The sequence below is a fragment of the Lissotriton vulgaris genome, chromosome 6 (assembly GCF_964263255.1).
Source record: "Lissotriton vulgaris chromosome 6, aLisVul1.2, whole genome shotgun sequence".
NCBI classification, from domain to species: domain Eukaryota; kingdom Metazoa; phylum Chordata; class Amphibia; order Caudata; family Salamandridae; genus Lissotriton; species Lissotriton vulgaris.
Genome location: NC_141694.1, coordinates 568148620 through 568167220, shown reverse-complemented (window position 1 = coordinate 568167220; position 18601 = coordinate 568148620). Strand labels below are relative to the sequence as shown.

At 47.8% G+C, this 18601-nt stretch overlaps 2 non-coding genes and 2 pseudogenes across 2 annotated transcripts; all 4 read right to left on the bottom strand.

Annotated features, from left to right (window-relative positions):
* Positions 1-5351: 5351 nt before the first annotated feature.
* LOC147707649 (U2 spliceosomal RNA) lies at positions 5352-5528 on the bottom strand (annotated as a pseudogene).
* A 7283-nt stretch (positions 5529-12811) lies between these two features.
* On the bottom strand, positions 12812-12992 carry LOC147707648 (U2 spliceosomal RNA; annotated as a pseudogene).
* A 2577-nt stretch (positions 12993-15569) lies between these two features.
* Positions 15570-15760, bottom strand: LOC147707647 (U2 spliceosomal RNA). Its single transcript, XR_015297063.1, has one exon. It is a non-coding gene; the product is annotated as a U2 spliceosomal RNA (small nuclear RNA).
* Positions 15761-16758: 998 nt separating this feature from the next.
* On the bottom strand, positions 16759-16946 carry LOC147707646 (U2 spliceosomal RNA). Its single transcript, XR_015297089.1, has one exon. It is a non-coding gene; the product is annotated as a U2 spliceosomal RNA (small nuclear RNA).
* Between the last annotated feature and the right edge of the window lie 1655 nt (positions 16947-18601).

The following is an 18601-nucleotide window of genomic DNA, read 5'->3' as shown; positions in this document are numbered from 1 at the left end:
TGAGGATGGGAGTGTTGTATTCTGTTTCATCATCATAGGTGCCCGCGTTGTTCAACTTCTTGCTCTTCAGGAAGTCCTCCTTCCCTTGTAGCTTCCTTTTCTGGGGGGCTGTCCGTTGGGTGGTTTCTTCTGGCCCCTTCCCGTCCTCCAGCGTCTCCTGCTTGAATCCCGTTGGTTGGGGCCTCGGTAGTACGTGTGGCCCATCTCTCCACAGAGGTTGCACTTCCTGATCCCTTTGCATGATCTTGCGTTGTGGCCGGACTGCTTGCAGATCCAGCAGAATTTCACAGGGCAATCCTTGCCGGCGTGGCCCGTGCCTTCGCACTTCCTGCAGGTGAAGGGTTGTCCTGGGTATTTGATCCTCCCCATGTCTGATCCTAGGTAGAAGCTGGCCGGTGGGTGTTTCAAGCCATCCCTCCCTGATGGGTCTTTGTGGAGGTTGATCTGTGCCTGCCAGGAGTGACGCAATGTCGTTGTCTGGGATGTGGGGGTTGGTCATCTCAACCGTTATCCTCTTCTCCTTGGTTGCTGGCTCCATTCCTGTCGTTACACTGAAGTTGCTGTAGGGTGCCTCCTCCTTCTTCCCCTGGAAGAAGTCCCAGTACTTCTTGAAGAGTGCTTGAGTGAAAAAGCTGAGAAGGAAGATCATGCCTAATGCGGATGCCTGGCAGCTCAGCACTTCTTCTCCTTGGACCCCTGCTGGCTTGAGGATTTTGCTCACGAATGAGCCGTGCTCCATTCGGGGTCCAGTTTTGTCTTTCATCTCCCACCGCATGAGCTGGGTGTGCCGGTGGGTGATGCTGTACCCATTGAAGGGTTCAGGGGCTGTCCCCTGCCTGGTCCCTGTCTCACCCTTCCCTCCGCTCCCTGGTTTGGCTGCCTTGGGGTTTCCAGGGGTACCTGCTGGCCCTCCTGGTGCCTTTGGCATTTATTCGCCTCACAAGTCAAAGTTGTAATATAGCCCAAATCAATATTCAGCTGCGCAGAAACCGCGCTGTGAATCTGAGAAGAACAGATTTTTTTTTTGTAAAGATATACTTTATTTAAAAAATTTGGAGTGTGCAATTTACATTTCAACCAATCCCATAGGGTGGTAAACATTTTAACCTGTCTAGGTAATGCACGCAGGCATTTACCTAGCGGTTTACCATCAAGATATTTTCCAACTTGGAGAACACTTTTATGCTAAAGTGTTTCCTTAATACATTCAAGTTACCCATTCCGCCCATTGCTTTTGTTTCCAGTCCTTTTCAGCTTTCTCTTTACCCATAAGTTTAATGTCTGAGTAGTAGTAAGTCATTAATTTATCTAGGCATATATGAATGGCATTTTTAACATTCAGATTTTTGTGTTTAAACATTACTAGGTTCCTTGTTATCCAAAGGCTTTCTTTCCCAGCGCATAGTATCCTCCACAGTTTTCTGTTTTTATTTTTTGACAGGGGGGTTCCCAGGCCATAAAGAATTTGTTCATATGTGACAGTGTCAAGGTTTGTGATCCCCTTAATAAGTTTCTTCATTTTCCCTAAAAAGCATTTGCAAATACACACAACCATAAAAAATGCTTGACAGTTTCTTCTCCTGGGCAGTCTGATCTTGGTTATTTCGTACTCTTGACCAGTCCTCTTTTGTGTTGGAAAGTTTTTACTGGAAGGGCGTTGTTGACCGCCAGCCAAGAGATGTCCTTCTGGGTGTTGGTGATGTCCTGGTGGTTTACTTTTTCCCAGACTTTTTTGGAAAGGTTTCCTGATAAGTTGTTGACCATTTCCATTTTCTCCAAATTTTCAATTTCCTTCTGTAGGAGTGTTCTGTTTCCCATGCAGTCAGTGTCTATTTCAATTGTTCTCAGCAGCTGCAGAAATGGCTGTAGACATGCATAGAGTTTGTGCTGGAAAAAGGCCACAGGTACTGTGTTGTCTCTTGGCAAAAGTTTGTATTTGTGCAGGATGTCTCCTGCTCCATACCTGATGAAGTGGGCGGCCCAATTTCTTTTTTCTTTCACCGCATTCAGGCATAGGCAGAAGTACGTTGTGAAGATGTATAGGTACAGGTTAGACACATTCTTACCACCGTTTGGTGTATGTTTAAAAACGATTGTTCTTTTTACTTTTTCCATTTTGGAGTTCCATAGGAAGGTAAACAAACTTTTTTGCAAGTGTCTCAGTGTGGGTTTGTCTGGGGGAAAAAATCATAGCAAAGTACAGGATCAGTGGTAGTATTACTGCTTTGATTACCATGACCTTCCCTGTCATGGATAGGGATCTCTTCTTCCACAAGCCAAATTTTTGGTTGATTTTGCTTTGTATTAGGGGCCAATTCGCTTGTCCTTCTGTGTCCTCTGAAAAAAGGATGCCGAGTATTTTGGTTGGACTTTTAGTTGTTTTGACGTCCAGTTTGGCCAGGTGATTCCAGTTCCCTCATGGTGAGACATGTACTTTTTTCTAAGTTAAGGGCCAGCCCTGATGCTTGTGCGAAGATTTTTGAGTGAAGCAGTACTCTCTTGGCTGAGGAGGGGTCTGGGCACAGGACTGTGACATCATCCATGTATGCAACACATTTTGCTACCTCTCCCTTGGCTCCAGGGACGAAGATCCCTTTGATGACTTTGTCTTTTCTTAGTGTGGAAAGTAGGGGTTCAAGGGCGCAGATGAAAAGTGCTGGGGACAAAGGGCAGCCTTGGCGGACTCCTGATTTGATGTTTACTTTGGGTGAGAAGTTGTAATTCCTGGCGTTCGGCCCTATGCTCCCGATGACGTCCTGGAGGGACGCCTCTTTTATCATCTCCACCAACAGCCTGGACGTCACATCCATTCCTGCAGAGCCTGGCCCACTGCGTCCATCCAACTCTACTATGCAGTTGAAATCACCGCCCATCAGAATGGTTCTGGAGGTCACGAGTTGCATCCTGAGCACCCTGAACATCTCGAGTCGCTCATTCTTCTCCGGGGGGGCATAGACGTTGATGAGCCGAACGGACTCACCGGCCCACGAGCCGTCCACGACCAGCACTCTGCCATTGACCTGCTCGGTGACCTTGTCCACGGTGAAATGCATTCCCCTGATCAGAATGGCCACTCCAGATGATTTGCAATCGTTCCCTCCAGACCGAAAAGATGGCCCGTGCGTCCTCTGCTGTTCAAGCTGGCTGTACGACTGGGCGTACGGAATCCCGCATTCCTGCAGAAAGCAGATATCTCGGTTCTGGGTGGCCAGGAAGCGCAACGTGCCAACACGCCTGACCTGATCCTTCATCCATCTGACATTTAGGGTGAGCAATGATACAGCCATTGTCTCTGTTCTAACGGTCAGTGTCTGGTATCGGTACCTACTGGGGTTGAAGGCCCTGGGTGTCCCTACTGTATTTGTAGGTTCTCCTGTTCTTCCGTTGGTCCCCACTCCTCTGCGGCGTCTCCTGTGCAATGGATGAGCACCTCAGTTCCTACTTCCAGGTCCCAATGGTCTGGTACGGGTATGGTCTCCAGGCTGGCATGTTGGCGGTGGAGGTCCCGGAGGGTTGACTCCTCCTCTTCTTGCTTGCCTCCCTCTTCCTCTTCCATCACCTCCTCCTCGTCGCTCACTATTTGGATGGGGGTGTTGTATTCTGTTTCATCGTCATAGGTGCCCGCGTTGTTCAACTTCTTGCTCTTCAGGAAGTCCTCCTTCCCTTGTAGCTTCCTTTTCTGGGGGGCTGTCCGTTGGGTGGTTTCTTCTGGCCCCTTCCCGTCCTCCAGCGTCTCCTGCTTGAATCCCGTTGGTTGGGGCCTCGGTAGTACGTGTGGCCCATCTCTCCACAGAGGTTGCACTTCCTGATCCCTTTGCATGATCTTGCGTTGTGGCCGGACTGCTTGCAGATCCAGCAGAATTTCACAGGGCAATCCTTGCCGGCGTGGCCCGTGCCTTCGCACTTCCTGCAGGTGAAGGGTTGTCCTGGGTATTTGATCCTCCCCATGTCTGATCCTAGGTAGAAGCTGGCCGGTGGGTGTTTCAAGCCATCCCTCCCTGATGGGTCTTTGTGGAGGTTGATCTGTGCCTGCCAGGAGTGACGCAATGTCGTTGTCTGGGATGTGGGGGTTGGTCATCTCAACCGTTATCCTCTTCTCCTTGGTTGCTGGCTCCATTCCTGTCGTTACACTGAAGTTGCTGTAGGGTGCCTCCTCCTTCTTCCCCTGGAAGAAGTCCCAGTACTTCTTGAAGAGTGCTTGAGTGAAAAAGCTGAGAAGGAAGATCATGCCTAATGCGGATGCCTGGCAGCTCAGCACTTCTTCTCCTTGGACCCCTGCTGGCTTGAGGATTTTGCTCACGAATGAGCCGTGCTCCATTCGGGGTCCAGTTTTGTCTTTCATCTCCCACCGCATGAGCTGGGTGTGCCGGTGGGTGATGCTGTACCCATTGAAGGGTTCAGGGGCTGTCCCCTGCCTGGTCCCTGTCTCACCCTTCCCTCCGCTCCCTGGTTTGGCTGCCTTGGGGTTTCCAGGGGTACCTGCTGGCCCTCCTGGTGCCTTTGGCCCTAGGGCCTAGGGTACCGGGAGTTTGGGTGGACCAGCCTTCCCTGCGCTGGTGCCCGCTTTAACGGGTGCCTCCTTACTCGCCGCCTTGCCGCTGTCCCCAGGGGGTAGGGGTTTGGGTTTCTGGGCGTCCAGTTGGGGGATGTCTTCTGGGGTGGTCACTGAGGGTTCAGTGTCCATGTCCTCCATTTGGTTGGTTGGGGGGTTGTGCCTGGTAATTACTGGGATACCGCTGGTTTACCAAGTTCGCCCTTAGACCGTCCGCCTGGGTTCTTGGGGTGTCTCCCGACAAACCTTAGAGGTCTGTAGTGCAAGAAACAATGACCAGTCGCTGTGGCGTGGCCGTTCGGGGATGGGCGGGGCGGGCAGGGAAGGAAAAGGACTCTGTATTTTTCTTCTTGCTCAGAGAAGCCAAGGGCAGTGCCCACTTCTCTGCATGCCAGCCTGCCTGCCTGCCTGCCTGCCTCCCTCCCTCCCTCCATCCTACTGACTTGCTGAGAACCTTCCTCCATTCGTTCCCCAGTGAAATGGATCCAAAAACCAATGAAACTCTGCTGCTGCAAAAACTGTCTTTTTCCCACGTTTGTCTCTTTTCAAAGTGCAGCGTCTGGATGGAGAAGGGAAAAAATGGAAGAAAAAAAAAGTTAAAAAAATAAATAAATAACGCACGGCCGGGTGGCCGCAAAGTGGCAATAAAGTAAAATACATACATAATTAAGGCAAGACACAGTGACCAGTTTGCTTTTATTCACACGCAAACATAATAGCGCCACTTTACAGGGTTTGGTAGTGAAGCGCTACTTTCGTTTTCTCGTCTATTTTTCAACAGCATTGTTTTCCCCGGGTGGGGGAGTGCACCATTCCTGGAGGTACTGCAATACCAGGTTGATGCGTGGAGTGGACAGAGCAAGCTCCTATTCCATCTCCCTGTTCCAAAAATCAATTTAATATATGGTCCCCAGATAGAGGACGTATCAGATATTAAACTGATAAGAACAGATTTTTTTTTTTTTTGTAAAAATATACTTTATTTATAAAATAATATGTCATAGGTACATGTTAACCAGTCCCATTCTGGGTGGCATACTTTTTAACTAGACTAGGTGTTGCGCGCAGGCAGAGACCTGTCAGTTTTCCATCTAGATATGTTTCATTGTAAGAAAAGACACTTTATGCTAAAGTGTTTTCCTAAGTAAGTATTTTTAAGTTACCCATTCTGCCCACTTTTTTTGTTTCCATATTTTTTCTGCTTTTTGTTTGCCTTGTTTTTTAATGTCAACATAATAAAAAACCATTATTTTATCCAGTGCAATGTTTATACAATCTTTGGTGGAGAAGGTCTTGTGCTGGTACACTCCTAGGTTTCTTGTTGTCCATAAACTTTCTTTTACACATGATATGATTTTCAGCAGTAGGTTGTGTTTGTCTTTGGTGCATGTTGTGGGGAAACCATACAGGATGAGTTCATAGTTTATGTTGTTTTGTCCTGTGATCCCTTTTATCAGGGGACCTATGGATTTTCACGTTTGCTGCGCAAAGTAGCAGTTCCAGAGGAAAGGGAGTACTGATTCCTCTGCTGTACAATTGTCTCTTGGGTAGGTGGATTCCTTTGCTAGTCCTCTCTTATGTTGGAAGCTTTTTACTGGTAGGGCTTTGTGGATGGTCAGCCATGCCAGATCCTTTTGACTATTGGTGATCTCTTTGCTGTTCGCCATTGTCCATGCTCTTTTGGAGAGTTTTTCATTTAGGTTGTTTGCCGGTGTCATAATTTCTTTGTCTTGTATGGCTTCTTTCAGGGCCATTCTGTGTATGAAGTCCTCTGGTTTCAGTTGTATTTTCTTCATGTTTTTCAGAAAATCCTCAATGCTGTGATACATTTTTGGTGGGACAAAAGCTGTGGGCAGTCTGTTATCTTGTTCTAAGAGTTTTGCTGTTCTAAAAATGTTTGCAGCTCCATATCTGATGAAGTGTGCTGCAATGTTTCTTTTTTCTCTAATTGCGTTTAGGTATAAGCTGGTGTATGTGACAAGGAAGAAGAGGTATAAGTTTGGCACTCCCTTGCCCCCATTTTCTAAGCTTTTGTAGACTATCTCTCTTTTTAGTTTTTCCATTTTTGAAGACCAGAAGAAGTCAAAAATTGTTTTTTGTAGGTTCTTGAGTGTCTCTTTGGAGGGGGGAAAGATTACTGCATAGTAGAGCATCAGGGGGAGCAGGACAGCTTTAATGACTAGTATCTTTCCTACTAGGCTTAGGGATCTACTTTTCCATAGGCCAATTTTTTGGTTTATCTTATTTTTGACTTCTGTCCAGTTGTCTTCTCTTGAGGTGTCCTCTGAGAACTTGATTCCCAGTATCTTTGTTGGTTGTTTGGTGGTTTGTACTGGTATTCTTGCCAAGTTGTTCCAATTCCCTTCTGTGAGGCAGGTTGTTTTTCCTATGTTTAGTTGTAGTCCTGATGCTTGTGCAAAGATGTTACAGTGTAGGATTGTTCTGGTAACTGACTGTGGGTCTGGGCATAGTATGGTTATATCGTCCATATAGGCTATGCATTTTGCTTTATTTCCTCCCGCCCCCGGGACAAAGATCCCTTTTATTACTTTGTCTTTTCTCAGGGTTGCTAGGAGTGGTTCTAGGGCGCAGATGAAGAGTGCTGGTGATAGTGGGCAACCCTGTCTGACTCCTGTGGCTATTTGTACTTCTTTGGAGAGGTGGTTGTTTATCTGGAATGCGCTGGAGGCATTAGAGTATAGTAGTCCTATTTTCTTAGTGAATCCTGGTGGGAAGCCCATGTGGTGGAGGACTTTAAACATGTATTTGTGGGATACGCTATCAAAAGCCTTTTGGAGGTCTAGTGAGAGGACCCCTAGTGGTGAGTTTTTCTCTAGTGCCATCCAGATGGCATCTCTTATCGTGATCATGCTGTCCCATGATTTCCTCCCCGGGACCGCACATGTTTGGTCTGGGTGAATGACAGCTTTGAGCACCTTTTTGATTCTGTTTGTCATCAGTTTACTTAGTATTTTACTATCTACATTTAATAGCGTAATGGGTCTCCAATTTTCTAGGCGTTCTTTGTCTCCTTTTTTATATATTAGGGTAACTACTCCTTCCAGGAAGGATGGTGGAAGGTTTTTTTCCTCAGTTGCTTTGTTGAGCATTTCAATAAAATCTCTTGCTATTGTATCCCAGAAGGTCTTGTAGAATTCCCAGGGTAGGCCGTCCTTCCCTGGGGAAGAGTTTTTGGGTGTTTGGGTGAGTGCTTCTAAGAATTCCTGACCTTTAAAGGGTTTTTCTAGGAAGGATTTTGCCTCTTTTGTTAAGTTCCCTTCTAGGTTTTGTAGGAAGTCATTTCCTGTATCTTCCTCTATTTCTTTTTTTTTGGTATCGGTTTTTGTAGAATTCTGCTGTTATTTCTAGTAGGTCCTCTATTTTATTTGTTGTTTTCCATTTTTTATCTTTTAGGCTTGTGATGTTTTGTTGGGCTTGCGCTGCTTTTTTGAAAAAAAAAGGCGTTGCATTTTTCCCCTTCTTCGTATTCTTTAACTCTTGAGTTAAAGACAGTTTCTCTTCCTTTTTGTAGATACCATTTTCTTATGTTTTCTCTAGATTTGAGCATCTCTTCCTTTACTTGTACTCCTGCGTCTTGCAGTTCTATTAGTAAGGCTAGTTTCTCTTGGTGGGTTTTAAATTCAGCTCTTTGTTGGGCCGCTCTCTCTCTTCCTATGGTTGAGAAGAAGGTTCTAGTTTGTTTTTTGACAAATTCCCACCATAGTGAGAGGTTTTGGAAGTTTTTCTTTTGTTTCTCCCATTTGTTATATTGTCTTTGGAAAGCTGTTTGTATTTCTTCCTCAGATAGAGTTGAGGTGTTTAGCTTCCAATAGGTTTTCCCTTTTTGGGGTGCTTGAGGTAATTGGCATTCTGTTATGACCGTTTGGTGGTCAGTTAGGCAGCTATCATCTAGTTTTGATGCTGTGCATTTTATTTGTCTGGTTGTGAAGATAAAATCTATTCTGGATATGGTGTTGCCATCTCCAGATAGCCATGTGAATCCCGTTGTATTCGGGTTACATAGGGTGAATGAGTCTTTGAGGTTGAAGTTTTTTATCATGTGCTTTAGAGTTTTGGATGTAATATCCAGTTTGTACTGCATGGAGGATCCATTTCTGTCTCCTGGTGACAGAATGCAGTTGAAGTCTCCTGCTATGAGGCATGGTTGGTTGCCAGTTAAGAAGAAATTTAGGTTTTCAAAGAGTTCCTTCCTTTCATTTTTTTTTGGTATGAGCATATATATTTATGATTTTTAATATATTTTCTTTGTAATTTATGGTCAGCATTTGTGCTCTCCCTGGCGAGATTATAGTTTCTTGTATTAGTTGAGGGTGGTTATTTGTAAAAAGGATCCCCACTCCTGCATTTTTATTTCCTCCTCCTGACCAGAAGGAAGGGCCCAGGGGCCATTCTTTTTCTATGTGCCTGTATTCGTCCGCATAGGGTAGGCCGCATTCTTGTAGACATATGATGTCTGCTTTTAGGGTTGTGCAGTATTGGAATATAGCTGCTCTATTTGTTTGGTTTCTCAAACCTCTAACATTAAGGGAGGCTATTGTTATAGCCCTTATTATGATTTTCCACATCATTAACATTTTTAATTTTATATGCTGTCTGGTATCTCATTCTCCTGCTGGAGGATTGAGACACTTTCAAAGGTTGACATAATTTCGCTTTCATTGTTGAAGTAGATTGGGCTGTTGTCTGGTGGCCCTTCTTTCTGCTGGTTTCCTTCCTCTAGAATGAGGTCTTTTCCATTTTCTATGTCAGACAGACCTTCCATGTGGAGGTCTTCTGAGTCTGGTAAGTTCGCCAGGCTGCTAAATCTAGAGCCTGGGCTTTGTGAACTTCCCATTTGGGAGGAGGCTTTTCTTTTGTTTTTGTTTGGCAGGGCTTCCATCAACAAAAGGTTTTTTTTTTCCCTCCTCACTTTTTTCTTTGCCATTTGTCTAGCTGATACTCTCAGAACGCCTTTCTCTGATTTTTGTGTGCCACAATTGTCTTCATTTTCTGATTCTGATTCGGATAGGTTAGTTATATTTTGGGCATCCCCTGTTTCTACTGGTCTTTCTTTTTTTTCCTTCTTATTTTCATTCTCTATATCTTTGTCTATTTCTTCCTCGTCCATTTCTATCTCTGTCTGCGTCTGGGGTTCTGTTGACTGCGTGATGTGTGTGCTCCCTGTGTTTTGTGTCAATGCGAAAAGCCATTTTGGGTTGTAATTATCTAAGTGGTCTTCCTTGGTGTCTTTGGTATCTGCCTGTGTGACAGTTAGCTTTGTTGTGGCTACCTCTACTGTCTGTTCTACTATCAGTTTTGTTTCTGGTTGGTATTCTTCTGGTGTTTCCTGTACTGTTTGTGTTAGTGTTTGGGTCTCCTCTGTTTCTATCTGTGGATTTGGCTGCACTTGTGGTGTTGCATTTTGCTTGCTTTGGCTATCTGTGTTTGGTTTGGTTTCAGTTTCTCTAGTTTTTTTGCTTTCTTCTGCCTGTTTTGTTTTTTCTGCCTCAGGTTTTTTTTTGTAGATTTCCCTTTTCTGCTACTTGTTCTGGGTATTTGGGCATATCTCTATTGGGACAATATTTGTACAGGTGGTTGTTTCCCCCACATAGATTACATTTTTGGGGGGCTTTACAGTCCTGTGCCATATGTCCCTTTTTCCCGCAGTTTCTGCATATGTCTCCTGGGCACCACTCTTTAGTGTGTCCGAATTGTAAGCATGCTCTACAAAAGTTTGGTTGTCCTGGGTAGTATAGGAAACCTCTATTTGGCCCTATTGAGAAGTTGAGGGGGGGTGTTTTGTTCCTCCTATTCCTTCCTCATCTGCTTCCAGGGTGACCATGTATCTGCGTTTCCCATTCCAAATGCCCCACTCATTTTTAAGTTCACTACCTCCCCTTACAGTCTGGCAATACCTGTGTAGGAAGTTTGCGATTTCTGATGGGGATGCGAAGGGGTTGTACATATGTATGGTTATAGGTATTTCTCTGGGCGCGGACAGGGGGGTGATTGTGTATCCTTCTAATTCCTCTTTATCTCTAAAACAATTTAGGTTAAACAAACATTTGTGGTACATTGTCTCATTGTCAAACGTGACATCAAAAAGCCCTCTGATTCTGAAGTCTTGTAGGCATTTTACTGCTGTGGGGTCTATATCTAGAACCTGTTTGAAAACCTTGTCCATTAAGTGGGTGAGGTTCCTTTTGTGTTTCGCCTCATCCTGGATTTCAAATCTAACTGTGTTCCTTATACCTGTGGGTGTTGCTTGTCCTGACGTATTGCTTCTTGCTGTTCCTCCTGCTGCGTTTGCGTAGCTCTTGGATTTCTCCATGTTGTTGGGTTGTGTGCCCCCCTGGCCGAGCACCAGCCGGTGCGCCTGGGGGCTCACTAATTTTTGCTTTCTCTCCCTTGTGTGGAATTGGTGGGGGTTTTTTGCTGCCAAAAAGGTGCGTGCCCCCTGGCCGTGCACCAGCCGGTGCGCCTGGGGGCTCGCTGTGTTTTTCCCTCCTTTATGCTTTGGTATGCGAAGCGTGCCCCTTGGCCGAGCACTTCACTGTGCGCCTAGGGGCTTGCGTAATATATCTCCTTTTTTCCTGGTCTTTGCGTGCCCCCTGGCCGAGCCTCTGAGGGCGCCTGGGGGCTCGCGTGATTTATTTCCTTTTCCTGGTATTTGCGTGCCCCCTGGCCGAGCCTCCGAGGGCGCCTGGGGGCTCGCTTCACTGTTCTGCTGAAAAACGCTCCTAGGGGGAGCTTGTGAGTGGGCTTGGTTTCTCCATTGATCAGCTGTGTTTTCAGGCAGCTTTCGTGTCCTCTGCCCGGGCACCCGCTGGTGCGCCTGTGGCCTCGCGTTTTTTTTTCCGGCTCCGAGGTGTTTTTGGAATGCCAGAAATTCCTTTCCTTGGAGTCTCCCCGGGCCGAGCACCAAAGGGGGTGCGCCCGGGGTCTCTCCAATGTAGTTTCTGTCAAATGAGCCTGAATGCGTCTTTACCCGATTTTTGCGGGGTATTCCCGAGCCGAGCACCGCAGTGCGCTCAGGATTTCCCCGCTTTTCAGCTCGTGATTTGATCCTGCTCCCTCCCACTACCCTCCCCGTGGGGTTAGGCTCACCTGTTTCCTGCCCGCTTGGGCAGGTGTTCCGAGTGGGTTTTTCTGAGTTTTGCGTCCTAGAGGTGCCCCGAGCCGTGCACTGTCTAGTGCGCCCGGGGCTCCTCTTTAAAAGTGTCTCCTCGAGCTGCAGCTATGTGCGAGCTCCAAAGTCTGTCCCCAACAGGTGTTCTTTCACCAGTACAACACCGGGGTCAGCGCAGCCTTGCCACGGACACGCCGTGGAGTGAAGGCCCAGGTTTCCCCAGGAATACCTGTAAGGTCACGGCCTAGCCTTGATCCGTTCGCCTGCCTCCACGCAGCCTTGCCACGGTCAAGCCATGGAACGAAGGCCCAGTAGAGACTGGTGTCCGGTTAGGAGGCCCCGGCCTCAGGCCTTCCCCCAGCTCGCAGAGTCCTCCTCGGCTGTCGCCTCATTAGGCGTCACTTTGCATACCCATGTTGTCCTCTTTATAGTATTTGCATGCCCCGCCCCTTCCTGTGCACTGCTTCCAGACAGCTGGCCGGAAATCCTGGCAGCCAGGGGATGCTGGGAATCAGGCCAGGAAGCCCTGGACAGCTCCCTGACTGGAAGTGGCCGGACCCTCGCCCTCGCTTGCCCGGGACACTGCTCCCCTGCAGCCTGAGGCCTATAGATAAGGCTTGGCCGTTCGTGGCCGTTCGGGGACGGGCGGGGCGGGCAGAGAAGGAAAAGGACTCTGTATTTTTCTTCTTGCTCAGAGAAGCCAAGGGCAGTGCCCACTTCTCGGCCTGCCTGCCTGCCTCCCTCCCTCCCTCCTTCCCTCCATCCATCCATCCTACTGACTTGCTGAGAACCTTCCTCCATTCGTTCCCCAGTGAAATGGATCCAAAAACCAATGAAACTCTGCTGCTGCAAAAACAGTCTTTCCCCACGTTTGTCTCTTTTCAAAGTGCAGCGTCTGGATGGAGAAGGGAAAAAATGGAAAAAAAAAAAGTTTAATAAATAAATAACGCACGGCCGGGTGGCCGCAAAGTGGCAATAAAGTAAAATACATACATAATTAAGGCAAGACACAGTGACCAGTTTGCTTTTATTCACACGCAAACATAATAGCGCCACTTTACAGGGTTTGGTAGTGAAGCGCTACTTTCGTTTTCTCGTCTATTTTTCAACAGCATTGTTTTCCCCGGGTGGGGGAGTGCACCATTCCTGGAGGTACTGCAATACCAGGTTGATGCGTGGAGTGGACAGAGCAAGCTCCTATTCCATCTCCCTGTTCCAAAAATCAATTTAATATATGGTCCCCAGATAGAGGACGTATCAGATATTAAACTGATAAGAACAGATTTTTTTTTTTTTTTTTTGTAAAAATATACTTTATTTATAAAATTGTAAGGCACATATACATGTTAACCAATCCCATAGGGTGGTGTACATTATAACCTGAGTAGGGGGTGCACGCAGGCACCTGCCTACCGGTTTTCCATCAAGATTTTACTCATAATGCTCTCACTTCTATGTTGAAGTGAAGCTGTTTCTAAGTGACCCATTCTGCCCATTTTTTCTGTTTCCATTTTTTCTCTGCTATTTCTTTTCCTTGTCTTTTAATATCAACATAGTAGAAAAGCATAATCTTGTCAAGACACATGTGAATTACATCTTTTACATCTAACTCTTTATGTTTGAATAGTAGCAAGTTTCTTGCAATCCATAAGCTTTCTTTAGCACAACTTAGTATTTTCCAGAGAGTTCTGTCTTTATTTTTGGACAGTGAGCTCTCTATACCATACAGTACTATTTCATAGTTTATATTTCTTAGCGTGGTTATTTCCGTGATAAAAACATTTATTTTATTCCAAAACTTTCTGGCAAAATGACAGTTCCATAGGAAGTGTATGGTGGTTTCTTCTCCTGGGCAGTCTGGTCTCGGGCATTTTGTCGAATTTGCGAGCCCTCTTCTGTGCTGGAAGGTCTTTACTGGTAGAGCGTTGGACACTGCCAACCATGAGAGGTCTTTTTGTGAGTTCGTAATGTCTGTATGGTTTGCTTTCTCCCAAACCAGATTAGAGAGTTTTTCCGTTAGGTTGTTGACCATCTCCATCTTTTCCAACTGCTGCAGTTCTTTTTTCAGCAATGTTTTGGCTTCTAGGCAGTCATTGTCCACCTCCAGGAGTTTCAGCATCTTTAGGAAGGGTTCAAGGCAGGCATAGAGTTTGTGGGGAAAAAAGGCAACCGGTATAGCATTGTCTCTCTGTAGGATTTTGAATTTGTAGAAAATGTCTCCAGCTCCATACCGTACATAGTTGGCTGCAATATTTCTGCCTTCTCGTATTGCTTTGAGGCAGAGGCAAAGATAGTTCGAAAAAATGTATAGATACAGATTTGGCATGTTTTTTCCCCCATTTCTAGGGTGTTTGAAGACCATAGTTCTTTTAACCTTCTCCATTTTGGAGTTCCAAAAGAAGGTAAAAAGGCTTTTTTGTAGTTTTCTCAGCGTGGTTTTATCCGGTGGGTATATTACTGCAAAGAAAAGTATTAGTGGTAAAATGACAGCTTTAATGACCATTATTTTTCCTGTCATGGATAGAGTTCTTGTTTTCCATAAACCTAACTTCTGGTTGATCTTGCTTTGGATGGGGGGCCAATTGTCTTTTCCTTCTGGGTCTTGTGAGAAGGTTATCCCCAGGATTTTTGTCGGTTGTTTTGTAACTTTTACTTCCAGTTTTGCTAGGTTGTTCCAGTTGCCTATTGTGAGGCATGTGCTTTTTTCTGTGTTCAATACCAGCCCTGATGCTTGCGCAAAGAAGTGTGTATGAAGGAGCACTCTTTTGACAGAGGGTGGGTCAGGGCATAGGACAGTTACATCATCCATGTATGCAATGCATTTAGCGTGTTTTCCCCCTGCTCCTGGTACAAATATTCCTTACTTGATCTTAGCCAAAAGGCCGAGAAGCGATAACCAGAATGGTGGCAGAATTAACGCCTCCCGAAGAAATCTACCTTGGTCACCCGGACCGGGGTCTTCCCTCTCACCGTCGCTGGCCGCCCTTTCGCCTCTTTTTCTGACTCCCGGCAAGAGCTCAGCATGTGCCGGTGGAAAGGAGGCCCCAGCCTCAGGCCTTCCCCCGGCTCCCAGAGTCCTCCTCGGCTGTCGCCTCATTAGGCGTCACTTTGCATACCCACGTTGTCCTCTTTCTAGTATTTGCATGCCCCTCCCCTTCCTGCGCACTGCTTCCAGCCGGCTGGCCGGAAAGCCTGGCAGCCAGGGGATGCTGGGAATCAGGCCAGGAAGCCCTGGACAGCTCCCTGACCGGAAGTGGCCGGACCCTCGCCCTCGCTTGCCTGGGACACTGCTCCCCTGCAGCCTGAGGCCTATAGATAAGGCTTGGCCGTTCGTGGCCGTTCGGGGACGGGCGGGGCGGGCAGAGAAGGAAAAGTACTCTGTATTTTTCTTCTTGCTCAGAGAAGCCAAGGGCAGTGCCCACTTCTCGGCATGCCTGCCTGCCTGCCTGCCTGCCTGCCTGCCTGCCTGCTTCCCTCCCTCCCTGCTTCCCTCCCTCCCTCCCTCCCTCCCTCCATCCATCCTTGTGACTTGCTGAGAACCTTCCTCCATTCGTTCCCCAGTGAAATGGATCCAAAAACCAATGAAACTCTGCTGCTGCAAAAACAGTCTTTTTCCCACGTTTGTCTCTTTTCAAAGTGCAGCGTCTGGATGGAGAAGGGGAAAAAAACAAAGAAAAAAAAGTTGAAAAATAAATAAATAAATAACGCACGGCCGGGTGGCCGCAAAGTGGCAATTAAGTAAAATACATACATAATTAAGGCAAGACACAGTGACCACTTTGCTTTTATTCACAGGCAAACACAATAGCGCCACTTTACAGGGTTTGGTAGTGAAGCGCTACTTTCGTTTTCTCGTCTATTTTTCAACAGCATTGTTTTCCCCGGGTGGGGAAGTGCACCATTCCTGGAGGTACTGCAATACCAGGTTGATGCGTGGAGTGGACAGAGCAAGCTCCTATTCCATCTCCCTGTTCCAAAAATCAATTTAATATATGGTCCCCAGATAGAGGACGTATCAGATATTAAACTGATAAGAACAGATACTACACTTGATCTTAGCCAAAAGGCCGAGAAGCGATAACCAGAATGGTGGCAGAATTAACGCCTCCCGAAGAAATCTACCTTGGTCACCCGGACCGGGGTCTTCCCTCTCACCGTCGCTGGCCGCCCTTTCGCCTCTTTTTCTGACTCCCGGCAAGAGCTCAGCATGTGCCGGTGGAAAGGAGGCCCCGGCCTCAGGCCTTCCCCCGGCTCCCAGAGTCCTCCTCGGCTGTCGCCTCATTAGGCGTCACTTTGCATACCCACGTTGTCCTCTTTCTAGTATTTGCATGCCCCTCCCCTTCCTGCGCACTGCTTCCAGCCGGCTGGCCGGAAAGCCTGGCAGCCAGGGGATGCTGGGAATCAGGCCAGGAAGCCCTGGACAGCTCCCTGACCGGAAGTGGCCGGACCCTCGCCCTCGCTTGCCTGGGACACTGCTCCCCTGCAGCCTGAGGCCTATAAATAAGGCTTGGCCGTTCGTGGCCGTTCGGGGACGGGCGGGGCGGGCAGAGAAGGAAAAGTACTCTGTATTTTTCTTCTTGCTCAGAGAAGCCAAGGGCAGTGCCCACTTCTCGGCCTGCCTGCCTGCCTGCCTGCCTGCCTGCTTCCCTCCCTCCCTGCTTCCCTCCCTCCCTGCTTCCCTCCCTCCCTCCCTCCCTCCCTCCATCCATCCTTGTGACTTGCTGAGAACCTTCCTCCATTCGTTCCCCAGTGAAATGGATCCAAAAACCAATGAAACTCTGCTGCTGCAAAAACAGTCTTTTTCCCACGTTTGTCTCTTTTCAAAGTGCAGCGTCTGGATGGAGAAGGGGAAAAAAACAAAGAAAAAAAAGTTGAAAAATAAATAAATAAATAACGCACGGCCGGGTGGCCGCAAAGTGGCAATTAAGTAAAATACATACATAATTAAGGCAAGACACAGTGACCACTTTGCTTTTATTCACAGGCAAACACAATAGCGCCACTTTACAGGGTTTGGTAGTGAAGCGCTACTTTCGTTTTCTCGTCTATTTTTCAACAGCATTGTTTTCCCCGGGTGGGGAAGTGCACCATTCCTGGAGGTACTGCAATACCAGGTTGATGCGTGGAGTGGACAGAGCAAGCTCCTATTCCATCTCCCTGTTCCAAAAATCAATTTAATATATGGTCCCCAGATAGAGGACGTATCAGATATTAAACTGATAAGAACAGATTTTTTTTTTTTTTTTTTTCTACGTGTCAGGGCGTCGTTTCTGGTTCAGATACATCAATCGTCACCTTCCACAACACCCTATTTATTCGTAAGTCGTTGGTAACAAACTTGGCAACAAGTGCGCAAGCTATCCCATTGACCTTTTACCTGTGAAGGAAAAAGGTCACGTTAATAAAATACATACAGTAAATTATTAGTACATTTACTCCACCTGTCTTCATCCGTTTTCTCCTCTCTCCGGTCGCCCAAGCAGGTTCCTGGATTGAAGGAAAAAAATGAGAAGAAGTAGGTTAGTGTTCCCTCCGGGGCCCCTTGCGTTTACAAGCTGGCCTCCTTTGGGGTTGCTTTCGTTCCCTGAGTCTTTTCTGGGGCCCCCGCGTGAACGGGCCACCCCTTGGGTACTCAGGTTTCGTCTTCACTGTCCTCATCTGATCCGTCCAGTGCTGCGTAGTCGCGCAGGAGGCTGTGGATCATCTTACGGCATCCCAGGGTTGATGTCTCCTTTTTCCCTACTACCAGGCGGTTTCTGGAGAACAGAAGAACATCTTTGAAGCAGCACAGGAGCCTCCAGCATCCCTGGCGGTTTTCCAGTGCGTGTGTCCCTGGGAATAGTCCATACATCACCGAGGCATCCGTGATGCAGGTCGTAGGTATCCAGGCCTTAAGCTCCGTGGCTATGGCTTTCAGCAGGTCCTGTGCGTACGAGCACTCCCAGAAGAGATGGTATGTTGTCTCGTCCGCGGTGCACCCTCTTGGGCAGGACTTGTATCGGTTGAGTCTTCTTGCGTGCATGAAGGCTCTCACAGGGATTCCTCCTTGGATGGCCATCCAGGCGGTGTCCTTGTGCTGGTTTGTCAGGCGTTTGGAAGCGACGTTTCCCCACACGTGGTCTGCTGTGGCTGAGGGGAGAGCGCCGATCGGCTCGCTGATGTCTCTGGCACGTATCTGTCGCTGGACAAGTCGGGGGGTCCATCCGGCGGGGCTACATGCCTCCAGCCCGAACTCCTTCACGAACTTCTCCACTTCTTTGTAGTACCATGGGGTCTCCCAGTTGTACGGGACGGTCATCAGCCACTCTGCCCATCCCAGGCGTCTCCACGTTGGCAGCAGGAAGAAGCGTGCCATCAGAAAGCCGGCATGGCTCTCGTCTTCGGCCCTCAGGGTGGTCCTCACGCAGTTGCACACGAAGGTTCCCCTCAGGATGGTGGCGATGTCCGGCACTCCCTTGCCTCCCTTGTCGTGGGTTTTGAACATCACCGCCCTCTTCACTCTGTCCATCTTCGAGCTCCAGATGAAGTAGAAGATCATTCTCGTGATGGCCTTGGCCGTACTGGTCTGCACCGGCCATACTTGAGCGACGTACTGGAGCACTGGCAGGGTCTCGTTCCGCAGGACCAAAGACTTCCCTTCGATCGTCAGCTTCCGGAGGCTCCAGAGTCCCAGCTTCTGTCGAGTCTTCGCCAGTCTTTCCTCCCAGGTCTTCTCCGCTGCGCCCTCACCGCCGAACCAGACTCCAAGGATCTTGAGGGAGTCCTGTTTGATGGGGAATGGCAGTGGGTCCCGGGGGAGGGCCCAGCGTCCGAAGAGTAGGGTTTCTGACTTGGCGCTGTTGATCTTCGCTCCTGATGCCTTTCCAAACTCGATACAAGTCCTTTCCAGTTCCCTTATGGACGGTCCGTCCGCGCAGAAT